Source organism: Pteropus medius, unplaced genomic scaffold (assembly GCF_902729225.1).
Source record: "Pteropus medius unplaced genomic scaffold, Ma_sr-lr_union100, whole genome shotgun sequence".
NCBI classification, from domain to species: Eukaryota; Metazoa; Chordata; class Mammalia; order Chiroptera; family Pteropodidae; genus Pteropus; species Pteropus medius.
Window position 1 is genome coordinate 3,431,307 of NW_024346062.1, and position 19,674 is coordinate 3,450,980.

The 19,674-nt window shown below is 39.7% G+C and overlaps 1 pseudogene; it reads left to right on the plus strand.

Annotated features, from left to right (window-relative positions):
• The first annotated feature begins 9,900 nt into the window (after nt 1-9,900).
• On the plus strand, nt 9,901-10,324 carry LOC120612586 (40S ribosomal protein S24-like; annotated as a pseudogene).
• The last annotated feature ends 9,350 nt before the right edge of the window (nt 10,325-19,674 follow it).

Below are 19,674 nucleotides of genomic sequence, written 5' to 3' on the forward strand. Positions count from 1 at the left end.
TAAATGCCTGCTGCATTTTTGCTACTGGATAAATACGAAGCCTTTCTTTCTTTGGGCTTTGATATTACTCAAAGAATTTTTCTAGCCAGCCCTTGTGCTCTGGGAACTTAGGCTGGGATATGGATGTGTATAGTACATAGACACCACTAAGTGAAAACAAATCAATACATCAACGAAGTAGAGATATTTATACCATAGGTCAAGTGCATTTTATGGCTCATGGCCAAGGGTCTAACATACCTCAACTTATGAATCCCCCAGAGTCTGGTGACAATCCTCTCATTGAGATGTGGTTGCCCTCATGCTCCTTTTGCAACCCAACCCCCACCACTCTTTACATTCTGATAGCATGTAAAATAATTGATACTTTAACAAAACCCATTCTCACTGAAGTGTTCCTATACTATATTTAGTATATATAGTATATACTATATATATTATACACACACACACACACACACACACACACACACACACACACATACAGACACACAATTTTTTCTTCAAGAAATTTCCAATAGGATCAAAAGGCCTAAAGGAACCTTAATTAGGTTCCTTAGTGTGGCACAGCAGGTGAGGAGTGGGGTAGAAGGGAAAGGGGGCTCACAGTCTGGCCTGCTCACAGGGCAGGCCTCCCCAGTTGAAGACCCTCTCCCCTGGCCCTGAAGCAACTGAGAGAGGCAGAAACTTGCCTGCTTAATGGGAACTGAAAGTCTTCAACCCTCCCAACCCCAGGTCATTGTGCCCTCGTCCCCCACTTTACTGCTGTACTGGTCAGGTTTCTCCAGAAATTTGCTGCAAGTGCATTTGCTTGTGCGTTTGCTGCAAGTGAAAAATTTCTCAGAAGTCTGCACTTTTAGCTCACAATGCACATGAATTGAGTGTGTCATGCCAGAGCCCCCTTATATATATATGTATATATATATATGGTGGTTTTTATAAGAAAAGGCTGTGTTGCCCGTAGATCTTTTAGAGAAGTCAGGCCGTTCCAAGCACATCCGCCTCCCCGGAATGTGGACACTGGAGGTTCCAGAGCCAGAATTCATCATGGTCCTTTCTCATCAGAGGCTCCTTCCGGAGGCCTCTGATCCTTCCGGCTTTCTAAACTGAAAACAGACTTCTAGACTTGAGCAGACACCTCCTCCTCCCTCCCCTTTCTGCCTGGGCTGGTCGTGGTGGTTCCTTGATACTCATTTAAAATTAAGAATGTACCCAAGTACCCACAGATGATACATAGTCTGTATCCCAAGGAGCAGTCAGGGTCACATTGAGCTCCTTGGCGTACGAACTATGTGGTGGTCCCTCGATACTCATTTAAAATCAAGAAAACTATGATTGGGTGAGTCCCAGTCACATTATGGAGGGCAATCTGCTTTACTCAAAGTCCACCAGTTTAAATGTAAATCTCATCCAGACTCCCTCACAGAAACATCTAGAATAATATTTGACCAAATATCTGGGTACCCTACAGTTCAACCATGTTGACATAAAATTAACCATCACGACTGCTAAAATCAGAGTGAGCCTTCCCCAACACACCAACCTTAATCCAACTGTTTTTTTTCTCTCTAATTCTAGCACTCTTTAAAAATGCCCAGATTCAAACTATTATATTCTAGCACATTCTAAGTTATTAAAGAATTTAAAGATTTTTCATGGTTGTAATTCCATCTACTTATTTGACATACAGAAGCATCATAATGTATTGGGGTAGAGGATGGTTTCATACAGTTGTTCTCAAATTTTTTGCTTTCAGGACTCTTTTACTCTAAAATTTAAGAATATAAAAGAGCTTTTATTTAAATGAGTCTTAGCTCTAGATACTAAGCTGTAGAGAAACATATATATCATGTTAGAAATGAAAAATGAGACATTATAAATGTTTGTGAATTTCTTTCAAAATAATACTAATAAATACAGATAATGTATTCTTATGAAAAATAACTGTTTTCTGAAACAAAAATAATTTGTGAGAAGTATGTCACTTTCGCATTTTTGCAAATCTCTTTAATGCCTGGCTTAATAGAAGATAGAAGAATTCTCATATCTGCTTCTCCATTTAACCTTTTCTGCTATTTTGTTTTGGTTAAAGTATATGAATAACACTGAGTTTTACACAAAGAGGTTTCTGGAAAAGGAAAGACTTGCCCAGAACTCCTTAAACCACACTTTTGAGAACCACTAGTTTTATAGAGCTACCTACCTTTTCCTTTGAGGCCCCAGGTTCTGGTCTCTGCTCTGTCGGTAACTAGCTGTGCCACCTTGGGCAAGTCACCGAAGCATTCTGGACTGCAACTTCCTCATCTAAACAAGGAAAGAAATTAACAAATTGCCCTTCTATACACCAGGCACAGAGTATATATCATTTAATTAAATCTTCATGAGAACCTACAATGTAAGTAGTTTTATGTTGGTGAATGCTTAATATCTGGGGAGGAATTGGTTCAAGATGTTCATGTGAATGTGACTTATATTGCAGAATGGGACATCAAGCCCCAGAATGACATATACCAGTTTTATCTACTGCCTATGGGGACCAATGCACAGCACACCCTGATTACTTCTTTCCAATGAAGAATGTGATTTGGCAATGAGATACTATTCCAGGAACCTACTTTTCCCATAAACCCCATTATTTAATTAATAGAATTTTTTGCTTAATGTATGCTATAAAATATATTCAGTAAAGTGTGGTTGGCATTAAACTAGTGGTTTCTGTTTCTGGGCTGCCTATTTCTTCACCCTAGGACATGTGGGTGGGGTGAAGGAAGGGGCAGGTTTCTGGGGAGATAAGGACAAGTGGAGATGGGGGAAGAGATGCAGCAGAAGGAAAGAATAGTGATGTAGGGTGAACCAGAATTGAAGGAGAGGGATTAGAGTTAGCCATGCCCATGAAGATGGAGGTCGGGGGGTGGGGGGGGCGCGGGTGGAAGGTTAGGGTTAGCATGCTGGACTAGGGGAGCCCTGATTTCCATGGTACAAATATTCCCATGATAGCCAACTTCAAGCTACCAACCTGATGTTTAAATAGGGAGTTGGGAAGAGATGTACACATTTGGCTTTCAAGAGCCAGTGCCATTGTGAGCCTCTTTTTTTAAAAGCAAAAGAAAGAAACTGAAGCTTAAGAGGTTAAAGAACTTGACTGAGAACATACAAGAACAAATATATCCCTGGTACACTAAACAAGGGAAATTTCTGATTATATTTAGTATAAACTCAGTCATATAAAAAAGTACATCTGTGTATAAATTAACTGTATGTAAATGATAGAAAAAAGTCCAGATAGCTATGCACCAAACTATGCATACTTATTGGTTTGGGAGAAGGGAATAAAATATGAATGAAAATAATAAGGAACTTTTATTTTTTATTCTCTGTATTTCTGTATTGTTTTAGTTTTTATTAACTGTGAGCCTGTAATTATGTATTCCTAGTATAATTTAAAATAAAACATTTTTCGAAGAGATTTAGGCATAGGCTTAGATATTTAATTATATAGCCTTAACATATATGATTAACATTTTTCAGTAGTGGACTTCAGAGGGATCTGGCAAGCATTGGAGACGAGAGAGAGAGAGAGAGAGAGAGAGAGAGAGAGAGAGAGAGAGAGAGAGAGAGAGAGAGAGAGAGAGCGAGAGAGCGCGCGAGTCTGAGAGATAGAAAAAGACTGTATTGATGTAGTACCTCCTTTGCCAGGTCCCTTAGCAATTCTCTTTTCAAATAATTTCTCTCCAGTGGCTAAACTTGAAGTATTGAACATAAAATGTCTAATATTCTCTGGTTAATTGGAAATGCCAGTAGCTTTTTGAGTAGACTAATATTAAAATGAACTTTGAATCCCATATATAAGCCAGGGCTCAGGCCTTAGTTTGTCAATACTTACTGAACCACTTAGCTCAATTGGTTAAATCTGGGGTCAGCACAAAGTAAGCGTCAAATTGTAAACCTCTTATTCTCCAGGTGTGTGTGTGTGTGTGTGTGTGTGTGCGCACATGTGTTGGTGGGGGTGTATTTGGTGACTTGAGCTAAGTAAGGAAAAACAGAGAGTTTTCCCACCAAGAGAGTTTTCTCACGTTCCACAAAGTAATGATTAAATTGACTCGACAAATCTTCTGAGGGTAAGAGTCATCAATACTTTAGCATAAATTCATTTAGCTAGGCAATTGTCTTGCTTTCTTCCTTACAACAAAAACTTAAAGAATAGAAAAATTAATTAGAGAGGAGGGAAATTTTTTTTGTAGTATTGAGCCCCAAATTTGGATAGGTGGACAGATCTCTAGAGTGGTTTGGTAGGAAAGGCAGCCTGGAGGTGAATTGGGGCTTTGCTAGTTTTGCTTCCTAGTGTAAATTTCTATACCTCTCAGATGCCAAATTTCCTCTGCCATAAAATAGGGATTGTATAAATTGCAAGATTGTTGTAAAGACATATGTAAAGCACCTGGCATAGATCCTGATACATAGTAACTGTGCAATAAATAGTAGTTATAATTCAGACAGCAAGAAACGGTAGCCAAAAAGACTTGAGGGGAATACTCTGAATATACATGAAAATAAGCTTCGACTCCATTAATAGCTTTTAATTTAAGCACCTCCAGTTAGAATATCATTCAGGTGTCAAAGTTGGAGCCAGCTACTTTCTGAAAATGGGGTACTTAGTAACAGGCATAACAAGAGCTGAGAGGTACAGAAAGGGATATGGAAAGAAGACAAAGGAAAACACTATTCTGATGTGACAAAGGGACCCTACAATATCTGTTTCTCAAACATATACCTAAGGGCAAGAGGAGATAGTGCATGGATTATGACTCTTTACCGTACCCCTTTAACTCAGAAAAAAAATCCAGTGGGCAGCCTAGGAAAGTTGGACCCCGATGCAATCTTTCTAGCGCAAGAACATGGCATGTTAATAATATGTAATGTACCTCACCCATAAATTGCAATGATGGTACTGATAACATATTAAATGACGGTGGCCAGTCCTCCTTGCTAGCTCTCAATTCAAATAGAAAGCATTTGCACTGAAAAGAATGGAATGTGCGAAAGGCAGAGCCAACAGATAGCAGAGAGAGAGATTAGTTTCTATCATCAGTCGTCGCTGACACTGAGCATTTCCGAGATTGTTGTGATGGTCAAGGAAAAAGTCTTAGAGGAGAAAATGAATCTTTTGGAAAGATGTGAGATTGTTTAATCCAGAAGAGAGAGGAGGGGTTTGAAGGAGGAGAATAAGACTGGAGCAATGGGAGAGAAAGATTGCTTGGAGAGGATTTCGAACTGACTGAAGCAAAGAGAAGAAGGAAAATGAGTCTGCAATAGTTGAGGCATAGCTTGATGAAGGGTGAATGATGATGGTGATGACAATGGCTTCAAAGATTATGAAGAGTATAGCATTAAACTAAGCTTACAGTTTACAAATTACTTTCACATTCATCCTTTCACTTATTCTCCCCATAGTGAGTGCCCCAGGGGTACATGGAGATGGTAAACAGATCATCAGAATTCACCAACTGAATGTATTTTTAAAAACTGTCATTATCAGAACTGGCATGGGTGTGGGGCTTGAAGGTTAGGGGGTGCAATGTCAGATATAAGGTTCTAAACCATTTCAGATTCATCACAACTTTAAATGTGTTCTTAAGTGTCTGAGGAAACAAACATTTCGCTATTAAAAAGAACAGTTAACTACATTATTTTTCTAGGATCATGAATTAGCCATTACAAAAAGTGTCCCTTAATACCAGCCAGATAGTAGCTCCACATTCCAGGTAGCAAGAATGAGAATCCAGTCCACTCAGCAATGGTCAACTGTCAAACTGTCTCTGTGCACCAGCCATTTTTTCCCCCTCTACCAAACATTATTATAAAATACTAAAAAATCTAAATTAAAATAGTTGCTGTAAAGGCAGACATAAAAATATTAAAATAAAATGGCAAGGACAACTGCTAGCAAAAACATTGTACCCTCGACAAATTACATTTAACTCCACATTAATTCTCTGAAGAAATTTAACACAATTTCTCCCATTCTAACTCAAAAATTAATTTCTGTGTATTGTCCTTGAGATTTGGATTGGGAACGAAAAGGAGAAAACTGTGAAGATTTTATATGAATTAATCAGCCAAGAGTTCAGACAGTGGGGACTGAAAATTAAACTTTATAGTTTAGAAACCCAAGGACGACACTTTTTCTTGAGAGTGTACCTCACATCAAATAAATCTCTGCTGATATATGTCTCATTTACAACTTTCAAGTGAGGAGGTAATCTTTATGATATCCCAATGAGGAGATATAAAGAGATTAAACAATTTATAGAAAATCAAGAATGGGTCAAAATTAGAAAAATATGGCCTCAGTCTTGGGATTATCTGCATTCTAAATGCAAAGATAATTTTGTCTCTCTGTCCATTCATGTTATAGCCTACGGCAGATCAGACATTTCAGCCTTAAAAACTCAGAAACAGAAAATTGTTCTTATCCATGCTTTTTGGTATTCAGAAAGAATTTTGAAGGCCGTAGTCACTGCTGTGTTTCAGGAGAAATGGTGCTTTCACAGACCTGTGACCATCTCTGTCCACTACTGAATGCCTGTTGAAGATGTTAGCCACTGCTTGAAAGAATTCAATCTGCAAAATAAGATATAAGTACATGGCTTGCATATAGTTTAATCTGCCCTGATCTTCTTGAGGCCCAGTCAGAAGTACTTTATGGGACTAAGATATAGGTTAGCCTACATGTTTCACTGTGTTGCAAAAACCTTACTTTGCAAGAGTTGCTTATCTCAGATATCACAGAGTATCTGAGACTTTTCCAGAGAAAAATATAAAAAGAAATGTGTGAGCAAATGAACCTATAGACTCTGTCGGTCTTCATTGCTTCCAAGCACCAGTCGACTTATGAAACGGTCTTGAATACCACATGTTATGATTAGGGGTTGGATTCCACATCCCATAGTGAGCAAACTTTTAATTTCTGTTATATAAAATCGAGTTGGTGGATTTAGTGTAAAAGGAATGCCAGGGGTAATTTCATTCTGTTCTAGACTTAAGACCCTTGAGGACATGGTGAGTTTTTTTTCCCTGCACATCTATCTAAGGCTCCCATATTGCTTGGTCTGTGGTAGATTTTTTTTTTTCTTTTATGAATTCACTCAACGATTATTAGATACCTCCTCTGTGGGGGGAAAATAGTCTAAGATGTGGTCTTTGCCAAAGACTTTACAATAGAACTGAGCTTATTACATGTGCAAATGTAATATTATACAAGGAAACTATATGTCTGAGTATTAAGAGAGGATCACCATGGCTGTAGAACTGGAAAACTTAAAGAGGAGTAGCTTTCTCCACTTTTCAGAGCTTTCCAAATATTCTGTTTCTTCTTTTTTCCTATAAGTGAAAAATCCCAAATAAAACAGAATCTGTTCACTTCTGGGAAGATGGAGTAGACATACTTTCCCTATTCCTCCCACTAAATACAATTAAAATCTCTGAACAGAATATATAAAACAGACATAAGGAGACTCTGAAAGGCAAAGGAAAGAATAGGAACTGAATAAGGACATCAGGATTTGAGGAACCATGTGGCAGTGAGTGTCCTGGGTTTCTTTTGCTCATTTTTCCAGGCTTGGAACTGAAGAAACCAGGAACCCAAAAACACCCATGAGCACAGATGAAAAAAGCTCTAACGAAAGCCTTCTCTCTAGTCTAGCCAAAGGACAAGGAAAGGTGCAGCCAGGAAAGACACAACTCTTAGACAATAACTGTTCTACTCTAGCCAAACACCAAAGAAAAACCTGGCCCACCCATACCCACGGCAACAAAAGCCAAATAGGACCTGAGACTTTTGCCCTCACCAGGCTGTAAAGAGGTACCCCAGTACCCTTGCTAGGAGGGGTCAGAGAAGGCAAAGTAGGGAACCAGGACGACCTTTCCACACGAGCTGGTAACAAGACTTCATTGTAATAGTGGACTATCGTTTTGCAAGATGTTCCCTGGCACCTTGGGTAAAAGATACACAGGATCTCTCTGAATTATTTCTTACCATCTCATATGAAGCTACAATTATCTCAAAATAAAAAGTTTAATTAAAAAATTAAATGAACTAAGGGATTTTTGATACTTGGGATGGCTCCATTGGGAGAGAAAATTTCATTCGGAGAATAATCCAAAATAATACAAAAGTTAAGTGTGTGTTTCCTGCCACCACTGTAAAAAATTACCACAAACTTGGTAACTCAAAGCAGCAGATGTTTATTTTCTGACAGTTTTGGAGGCCAGAAGTCTGAAACCAGTATCACTGGGTGGAAATCAAGGCATTGGCAGTTTCTGGTGGCTGCTGGCATTCCTTGGCTTGTGGCCCCATCACTCCAATTTTCAAATCGTTTTCTACTTCATCTTCACATTACCTTCTCTTTTGTGTGTATATTAATTCCCTCCCCCCACCACAACGTCTCTCCCATAAAGACACTTTGTATAATACTATTTAGGGCCCGCCCGGTAATCCTAGGATGGTCTTTTCTTCTCAAATTTCTTAACTTAACCACACCTGCAAGATCCTTTTTCCATATAAGGTTGCCTTTAAAGCTCTAGAAATTAGGACTTGATATCTTATTATCAAAATAAAATATTATTCTGCCTCACACAGTATGCTAAGCAACCCATTGTGTGAATGTGGTATATTTAACAAATCTACAATTTACAAAACACTCAGAGTATTTTGGTTTTTTTTACTACAAACATTAACAAGGGTATTTTTGCACTAACAAATATATGTTTGAGCATCTACTCTGTGTCAGCTTTACTTCTAGGCACTGAGAATAAAGTGGTGAAGAAAACAGGCAAAAATCCCTCTCTCATGGAGTTTATATTCTAGTCGGGGAGGAGGAACGTGGGCAGTGAATGAATGAGTAAAACTGTATAGAATGTTAGTTGATAGTAAATGCCATAGAGAAAAAGCCAGGAAGGAGGTTAGGAAGTATTAAGAAGCTCCGTGTTGCATTTTTAAGTATGATAACCAGGGAAGATCTCCCTGAGCAGGTATAATAAATTACTGACATTTGAGCAAAGACCTGAATAGGATGGAGGTGGGGGGGGAGCAAGCCCTGTGTATTTATCTTGAATTGCAGTGTGGCCAGTGCAACAACAAGTGCAAAGGCCTGAAGAACAGCAAGGAGTCAGGGTGGCTGGAGTAGAGTGAGGGAAACGTTGGTAGGGGCTGAGATGTATCTCTTAGAACCCTTATCTACTTATGTTTAAATGGGATTAAAACAAAGATTATTAATTTGTGAATGTTCCCGTCTTTACCTTCTCAGATAGTTTCGGTCTCCCCTAGTCTTCTGCCCTTAGGGAAGACACATTCTTGGTCTTCTTGGTCCAAGGGAGAGAGGAGAGTTGTCTAGGGCTAGGGCGAGAGGAATACTTAGGGCAGAGTCTTTAAGGAGATCAGCTTCAAAATACAGGGGCGGTGAATTAGGGGAGAGGATGAAAAGGGATCCAATATATAATTTTGTTAAGTCCATCCTTTCCATTGTGTCTGACACAAACAAGATACAGGCATGAGTTATTTTGAAATTACTTTGAACTGTGAATTTACTTTGAACTACATGAACTATATATTCTAGGATACCATTTGGGAACTGAGCTTCATGGGTCATGGCCTTTCTTCAAGATAAATTCCTACAAGTAAAATTGCTGGGCCACAAGGAACACTTTAAATTTTGATGCACAATATCAAATTCCTCCCAGAAAGGTTATGTCATTTTACACCCCCAATGACTTGCTCTGTGCAAGCCTACCACACTGAGTATTAGCACTCTTAATCTTTGTCAATATGATATGGGAAGAATGATTTCTCAATAATATTTGAAAAACTTTTCCTCCCTGGCTGCTTGAGGGTCAGCCGCCGTTATGAACTACACAGTAACTATCTAGACCAAAAAGTTCATGACCAACAGACTCCTTCAATGGAAACAAATGGTCATCGACGTCCTTCACCCTGGGTAGGCAAGAGTACCTAGGACAGAAATTCAGGAAAAACTAGCCAAAGTGTACAAGACCACACCAAATACATCTGAATCCAAATCCAAATCACCAAGAGCCCTCTTGGTGAGGGCGAGACAACTGGCTTTGGATGATTTACAATTCCTTGGATTATGCAAAGAAAAATGAACTCAAACATAGACTTGCAAGACATGGCCTGTATGAGAAGAAAAAGACCTTAAGAAAACAGTAAAAGGAACACAAGAACAGCATGAAGAAAGTTAGGGGAACTGCAAAGGCCCACATTGGTGCTGGCAAAAGTGAAGTGGAGCTTGGACGACAGAAGGAATAAAGAATCTTCAGTGACTTTGTCTGTGCAGATTGAGCAGATTTTTCATGAGAGAATTAATAACTTAAGAACTTTTATGTGAAAAAAGTAGTACTTGAAAAATTTGCATCTTGGAAATGTGAGGACAATGTCTTTTCCTGTGTTTATTGGACATTTGTATTTCGTCTTTGACAAATTGTTCATGTCTTTCGCCCTGTTTTCTATTGAAATATGCGTCTTTTTAAGTTGAATTTGTTAGAACCATTTGCTTTGGGGAGATATTTTGCTTTTGCCTATAAAATGCTGCAAGTTGGTGTACCATTGTATTGTCAGAAGTTCTTGGGTGCGTACAATAGATAGTGACTGGCTCATTCCTATAGAAAATAAATATTTTGAAAGGCTATTTGGTATATCACCACATCATTGAAAAAGCTAGAGAACTGGACTCTGAAAATAGAATAGCACCAAGGAGGTGGGGTAGACAGCAGCCCAAACAGTACAGAGATGTCCTTGACCCTGAGACATGTGTGGTTCTGCTCTGGACCGAAAGCTAATTGTCTTAGGTGGTGGCCCTATCACCTTTTAGGTTGGGAATCTGTTGCCTCTCAAAATGTTTAACATTCTGCCTTTTAGACAGGGGAAATTTTTTTTCTTTTTTACCTGTTCATCAAATATGTGCTCTTATTCTCCTGCTGTTTTAGGTATATTTTATTACTCAGTTTCAATTGGCCTAGCAAAGCATCATGGGATACTTGACATTTTGATATCTTAGGCATTCAATTGACGAGTATTTTCATACAGTAAACCTAAGTTCCCCTTTCTTACTCAGGTATATGTCAGAGTCTTAAGGACACCTTGAATATTTTTAACTGGTCTCTGAGGAGCTTAGTCACCTTTGTCCTTCTTATTTACATGGTTAGAAGCCAGTCTACACATGCTGAACAGACCAGTAACCCTAACACGTCCTAGTCCAGAGGAGCTTCTGGGTGACTCTCTGCTCCTTCAGTGTATCTTAAGAAAGCTAAAATGCTGGCTCCCTGTAATTGCCCTCTTTAGACTCAGCTGTGGAAAAAGGGGGATGAGTTAGTCGGTGTGAAAATGATGTGGCCACACTCTTCCACAGCCAAGACACTCCTTGAAGAGAGAAGCCTCAGTATGCCGCCACCAGAAGTGGAGCTTGGACCATTGTAGTCAGAGCTATGTCTGGAGTTGCTGGAGTCCTAGGGTGGGACATCCAATGTAGGTGAGCAAGAGACTTGGAGACCAAAGTCCCTGTGGGTGATGGAGGGAAACTTGTCAGAAAGGTAGCATCTGTAATGTTTGGAAACAGGCATTAGGCAGCTTCCCAAGCAGAGACCCAGGGCAGAGAGGCCTGTAATTGGGTGGAAGAATCAGCGTGACTGGCCTAGGGCTGAGGGTAAAGGGGCCAGCCCCTTGGAATCTGTAGTGAGGACATAAGGCTCCAGGCACTTCATCACCACAGCACTCAGGTAGATAGAACAAGTTGGAGACTTGATCTTTAGAATGGGAGAATAAGCTAGGGGCTGAGACAGAGGAATAAAGGAGAAGCTTGTTTTCATGGTGGGGGGTGGGGGTGAGGAGAAGGGGGAAAAGAGTTAAGCCTGTACAGCCAGCCTGCCTGGGTTCAAATCGTTGTTCTGTCACTCATTACCTGTATGACTTTGGTCAATTTACTTAGCCTCTCTGTGTCTCAGTTTCCTCATCTACAAACTGAGACTTAATAACAGTGCCTTCCTCATAGGATTTTTGTGAGAAAGAAATGAATTGATATATGTAAAGTGCTTAGAACAGAGGTAGCACAGAATAGGTGTTAAAAATGTTAGTTATTATCAGAACTGACACAAATAATCAAAGCAGAAGAAGCTACAGAATAGTCCTTATGTGGAATCACCACAGTTATTCTTATTTTTAAGTTCCCTCTGAATGAGGATAAGGCTGGTCACAGGTTTGGGGAGAGGTTCCAGACAGATGTCACAGGTTGGCAGAGAGCTGCAGAAGAAAGGAGACAGGCAAACTCTTGCAATTGTAGTTGGGAAAGTGGCATTTTCTTTTTTGACAAACTGACACATGATCATTGCGCCCTATGGCCTGTCCAGAATCTTTAGGCTCCCTGAGGCCCATGCTAAAGATATGAGTAGTAAGAGAGAAGAGTCTGGAAGGCCCTCTGCTATCCTGAGGACTCTGCCAGAGACTGGCTCTTCTAAACCTCCAAGGTGTACAAAAACTATGAGAGAGGTCACCTGCCTCTGGCCTCATGCTGGCCTTCTTCATGGGCCTGCACATTCTCAAAGTGAAAATAGAGTTTGAGGCATTTAAGTACATAATACAGACTCTATTTCATAAGTCACATCTTCATGGATCCCTCCATACATGTACAGACAAAATAAGGCTTTAGAAAAGAGTTATTTATTATAATAATAACAATAATAACAATAACAACAATAATAATAATAACAACTATCATTGTTGGAGAGTTGAATCACAGGCCAAGGCACTGCATATGTACCTGAGTGTCACATATTGATTACCTACCTCATTTAGTCCTCATAGCAACTCTGTAAGGGAAGTCCTACTATTGTTCTCATTTTGCAGATGAGGAAACAGGCTTGGGTGCTGTCTAGTAACTTGCTAAGGTCAAATGGCCAGTGGATAGAGCCAGAATTCCAGCTCAAGTAGTTCAATATTTGAATCTGAGTTTTTATGAGAAGAAACAAACAAACAAACAAACAAATGCTTTGGACTCGTCATCCAAAAGGAAATACTGCATTTTGACAGAAGTAAAATATGTGCTGTCTCCTCCCTTCCTTAGTGAGCTGACACCAGCTTGAAACATTCGCTCCTCCCTTGGGCAGCATCTGTTTTGGTTCTCCGAGGACATCGATTCACTCTGCGGAGACTCTCTCTGGGAGAGGCCAAAGATCCTTATAGCTTCTGGATCACAAAACCCTTTTCAACAAGATCCCTCAGGCCCAGGCCCCTAAAAACTATGTAATAAATTTACCATCAAAACAATCTCCCTTGGTCCCTCTGAGACCATTACGCTACAAACAAAGGTAACATGATATTCCAATAAATATTTCTCCTGTGAAGTCATTAAGGTTTCCCCCCTCCCTACACTAAACTGTATTCTTCAAATTTAATAAAATTTCATAGTTCCTCTAAATCATTCATGGGTATATATACAGCATTCAAGTGTTCCACATCCTGTCATTTGAATAAGAATAATTATTAAAGTTTAGACTGAGTCTAAAATGCAAATACATTTTAACTGTTTTTATTATTAAAAATGCTGTAATGAAATATTTTAAAATGTTATAGCAATTATCTTTTCATTGCACAAACGTACATTGTCAACTATGCAACATTAAAATGTTAAATCACTGTTTTAATATCAAATTACAGACAGAGAGAAAAAACTGCTAAAATTCATCTTCTCTGCAGTGTATTTCTCTGCAACATTCTAGGCCACGTAGTCTGTCATGGTTGAGAGATACTGCATTACACAGGAAACACCACAAATTTTGGAGGTCCCAGAATTGAAATAATGAAGAGGTCTAAAAAATATGTGCTTCTTCATCATCTTTAAAAATTGGGGTGATTAGCTATTTTTCTGGGTTCCCAAACCCAAGCCTGCAGGACATCAGTGGGAAGCTGGCAGAACCCGAGCAGCTGGGCTTGCAAAAATGAAGCGATTCAGGGAAGCCATTTCTGGAGGTCGTATGCTTTGGGGCATCAACACTGTGGTCTCCGCTAGTCTAGCTGGGCCAGCCACTTTGGGCTCTTACTATTGGAGGTAACAGTAGAACATTAGGACAGCTCTTGTTGCCTTGGTACAAGTGTTAGTGAGGAAGAGGCATGGAGATGAAAGATACTACATTCAGCCTTTTGCCTCTCAATGACCTCAGTATGGTACTCACAGTATTACCTGTAAAATCGAGCTACTTGTCTTGATCTCACTGAATATAATCATTACACAGAGGAATTTGACCTGAGACTTTGTCCCATTAGGTGATTAAAAAACAAAAAAAGTACATTTTTTAAATAGATTTCATGAGGAGTTAATTGTATATGACTCTAGTTGCTTATGGGAAACTATTGGACAGGTTTCAGTAACTCATTTGAGCTCTTGAAATCACGTGATCTTATTGTCTATGCAGTGTTCTTAAATGAGCTTGTTATTGTCAAATCTGAAAATCATCTGACTAGTACCAACGGATTATGTTATAAACCAATTGCACTGTTAATGGAAGTTGTCAGTCAGAAACTAGTTATCTTATGGGTGGTTAGTAAATACTTGACTAATTGATTTATACTGATGTTATTTATATTAATATATCAAATCAGCCTTAAGGGGTGCTACAAATTGAAAGCTTGCAACCTAAAAGAAATTTACTTTATTAAGATAGTCTTACAGTGAAGAAGTAATTCCTTTTACCTCTCCCAAACCTCCCACCGCCGCCATATTAATATCTCTGTTTAGTTCCTGGGATCTTAGGTCTTATTTCCTCAGGAAAAAGACAGAGATGAACATGTGTATACAAGAATTTTATCAGAGTGTGCTTTGGAAAACAACACTTCTAGGTGGGTGTGGACAGCAGGATTGGGCAGAAAGAGAAGTTGAACTGTGGTGCAGTTACAGCAAGACCTCAGCCAATCCAACTGGGAGGCTGAATGTGGATGGCCCAACAGAAAGTTCCTCAAATTGAGGCAAGGGAGCTAGGGCTGGTTACCCCTCATCAACTAGTCATTGGATGTGAGCTACCCTATGAAAGAAATATAATTTGGGACAAGACAGCTCCTTTGGCTAAGGGAAGTTCCTGAAGAGGGACTCAGCTATGAGCCATTGTAGGTACCACCCTAATATCTGGGAGAATAAGTGTGAGTGGCACACCACAGAGCCCACTACCCTCGGTAACGCCACAAATACACTACATAGGAACTAAATTCAGCCTCTTCTTAACAAGTTAAATTTTCCTTCTGACTTTCCTCTCTTTGTTATCAGCATTACCATTTTTCCTTACCCAAGGTAGTAGATAGAAATCTGAAGATTTCTAAAAATTGCCTTGGGCAATTTTTAACAGTCTGTCACATTTAATTTCCAGCATATTTATCCTTTTAAACAATTTTAAATAATTCACTACAAAGTGAAATCTGGCATGAGTCCTATCTGTCTTTTTACTCCCTGAACTATTGAAGAAGCCAAAACAACAGATTTCTAGGCAGTTTCTAGGGCCCGGGTTGGGGACTGGTAATATAACTAAGGAATGGAGAAGTGGTTGTCTCTTCTTCCTATTTTAGAGAAGAAATCTTGAACCGTTCGTTGGGCAAATAAATACTCAACTATCCTCTGGAAGTCCAACTCTGTTTATAAGAATGCAAATGAATGACCTTGAAAAAGAATGTTTATAAGAATGCAAATGAATGACCTTGAAAAAGAATGTTATTATTTTATGTAAAAAAATTTTTTTAGGCTCAGCTAAATCTTTTCAGAGATTGAAATTAAAAAACAAAACAAAACAAAACAAAACACAAAACAACAACAACAAAAAAACCTAGCCAGTAATTATGAGTACAACCTTCCCTTCCACTACTATAACTATGCTGTCAAAGACCTAGCTGCCACTCCAGACACTGTTCTCAAAGTACTCACAGGAAAACACAGGGGATATTAAATTATCATGTAATTAAATTAAATTATCACTTTGCAATCCCACCAATAAGGCTAAGATGGCACTGCTATTATGGATCCTTGCTTGCAAATCCTTTTACTCTGGGATGAGAACTCCTCCCTGGCATAAGAAGTTTTGGCTTAAAGGCGAAGTTGCAGATTAGATGATTATACAAGGGTCTTTGCACCCAGAGAATTCTAGGGACAAAAATTAAAACTCATTTGCTTTTTAAGATTTATGATTTTTGGTTTTTGAATAATTTTACTCGCGCAAAATATGGGTCTGTATTGTGAGTATTGATGACTTCACACTCTAAATATAAAGCTTTTTGAAATCTTAAGAGCACTTTTTTTGTTGAGTAGTAAGTGGGATATTTTAATGCTTAGAACTTTCAGATAGGCAAAGAAAAATCTATTTCTGAACGAATGGGCCAAAAACCAGTACTAAAGATTTGAAGCAAAAGCAGTGGGGGCCACCAGATTTTATCTCTTCCACACCTACTGTGTGAACAATGCTTACAATATATCATAATGGTGTTCACAATGAGAAAACATGATCTCAGATTTCTAACAATATAAAAAGGAAAACAGGACAGAAAAATGCTTCGGGCTCAGTTTTCTTCTTTAAGCCCATGAAGTCTCTTAAGCAAGTCCAATTGGGTGCATGGAGAGACAATGTTCCTCCAAAAACCACCCCTAAAGGCTTTGGGGCTGCAATGTGCCTATGCATCCCACATGAAGAATTGCCCCCAAGTATACTTTATACGTATGTGTTTGTGTCTGCACAGGAAAGTGCACATTCTCATTGCAGGAGTGCCTTGTCTTGAATGAGCCATAAGAGAGAAACCTATAGAATGGTTTCATCGGCTCTCCCCTTTTCCTTCATACTCTCTCTGGGCTCTGTTTGGATGGCCCAAGTGGAAGGGTGGCATAGTGCATAGTGGCACCACATAGTGGACACAGAGGCTTGCTGAAAGACATCTGATGATAATACCTTGGACCCAATAGTCTTCACTCAGGAATGTTTTGGGGAAGCTATGTAAACAAGGGGCTGTTGTTGAAAGGATGGCTTAAAGCAGAAATTCCTAAACTTTATCCTACTTCAGAGTCACCTGATGGATTTGTTAAAACACAGGTTCCTGAGCCCCATCCCCAGAGTTTCTGATTCAGCACATCTGAGATGAAGCCTAAAAATGTGCATTTTAAACAAATTCTCAGGTGATATTGATGCTGCTGGTCCAGGGATCACACATTGAGAACCCACAGTGTAAAGAAAAGAGAGCCTCCACTATTCTCCTCTGAGTTGCTGGGCCCCGTGGTAAGGATGACTAACAGGTGGCAGTGAGTGAATGTCTACAGGAAAATGATTCTAGTGCTCTGAGATTAGCCAGCAATCCAAGATGGGAGCAGGGAGTGTGGAATACATCTGTATGAGGACCTTGGGAAACTAGACAAAGAAATTTCATTTACTCTTCTACCTCTTTGTAAGTGGCACAGTAAAGTTGTATAGCTACATTTCTTGTCATAGATGCAGTTTGTTTTGTCTGCATGAAACAGCGTTCCTGTTCCCTCGGGGAACTGTTCTTTCTCCACTCCAACCACACATTTTTGATGGGTGTAGAATCAGATCATTATGCTCCTGGGCCACAGGAGTGGTTGCGTGACCTTATTTCCTTGGCAGATATTTCTATGGCACATGACCAAAGCCTAGCCAACCAGAGTTCTTCCCTGAGAAATTTGTACGTTTTCCTGGTAGAGAACGTTCTCACTTATTTCTGGTCACAGTGCTGTAAGAATGGGTTCAAGAGCTGCTGTCAGCCATATCTTCCACCATGTAAAATGTGCAAAAGACAAAAGCTGAAGAGAAGGTACAGAAGAGAACCGTGTCATCAATAAGTCTCTGCTTTTAGTCACGAAGGGCTTGGAGCTCTTTGGGTTTTGCAACGATTTCTTCCATTTTGCGTTCTCTATCAGTATAATTCTAACTCCCACTCCTCTCTCATCTCTTCACCCCACCTCTGTGTTGTTTTTGTTGTTGTTGTTGTTGTTCATGTTGTTGTTTTGTTTTTGCTAAAGTGGTTTTAGTTGTGTTTCTGTCACTTGCAAAGGAAAGCATCTTGACTAGTAGTATCACTCTTGTAATCAATCCATCAAGGACAAGTAGAAGAAAGAAGCCATGGAAAGGTGTTGGTGACGGGAGCTTGGATGTACTGTCAGACTCTTGTAGCTCCAAGGAACAGAGCGTCACTCAGGTATCCCTAAAGAAAAGTGCAAGAACACATGCGGATACCGAAAGCCACCAAAAAGCTGAGACAGGTTTAGGGCCAGCTACTCTCTTGGTCTCTCTCTCTCTCTCTCTCCTGCCCTCTCCTCCATGTCATCTCTGCTCCTCAGTGTCTGTTCCATTCTCTTATCTGATCAATACTCTCCTGACTTTCTAGTCCAAATCCCAGGAGGTCAGCTAATTACACTGCTGTTCCTACTGTGCAGAACCCTTTGTTCCCAGCCACTTGTGGCCACTCTTTGGATGAGGCACAATCTTCAGTCCTGTCAGGGTGCCCCCTGAACAACAGTAACTAAAGCTGGGGAGTTTAGGATGAAGCGGACACTCCATTGTATCATTGTAAGAGATGTGTTCCAGAATACCAGGAGTGAAAAGTCATCATCTGAAACATCAAACAAACATCAAATAAAAACATTTGCACCAGAAAATTGAAAGAGCATCAGAGAGGTGGATATGGAGGAGGTATAGGGCAAGGACTTGCCTAAGTGATGTGGGCCAGAGCCAAGTGCTTCAGGTCCAAGCAAAAGCAGCAAGACCAGGGCTAGTGCTTTTCAGCTCAGAACTTGAGGCCTCTCACAGCCAGAGCAAAGCCACTGGCTATGTACTTGGCTTAACTTCTACTACCTGACTGGAGGAAATTGGGGATAGCCCCACATCTTCTCCCCTCTCCACCATCTCACCAAAAGACTGAGAGGGTCACACAGACCTGAGAGGGGTGGTCCTAGTAAGTGACCTGGGCCATATTTCTTAGCTTCTGAAGCCTCTCTTTCCTTATGAAAGATGATATTATACGCTTTCATAGGGTTGTTGCGAAGAGCAAATAAGACAATGCCTGTGAAACAGTCTAGCTCCAGGCACAGATAAAGTGCTCATTGAATGCTGGTTAACATCCCTATATCATCATCATCGTCATTATCATCATCATTTTCATTATGATACTTTCAAGGTGAGTGAATGTAATGCGACTCCAGGGATACATTTATGAACAAAGCTTCTCTCTTTACCTGTTTGCTTATACCAGTCATTTTCCCAGTAACATCTCTCATTTACAAATGAAATTAAAATCCAAATATAGTTAAATTGTACACCTATATGTCCAAAATGAACACTACTTTATACAGTTGAGACAGTTTTTGTTTAAAAAAGGAAGGAAGGAAGGAAGGAAGGAAGGAAGGAAGGAAGGAAGGAAGGAAGGAAGGAAGGAAAAGGAAGGAAGGAAGGGAGGATAAGGAAGGAAAGCTGAAGAAGGAAGGAAGGAAGGAAGGAAGGAAGGAAGGAAGGAAGGAAGGAAGGAAGGAAAATATGGCTGGATGGCAGGAAGGGAGGGAGAAAGGAAGAAAGGAGGAAAGAAAATCACTTATAAAAGTCTTTTTCCACTTATGACTTTATACTTCATTATAA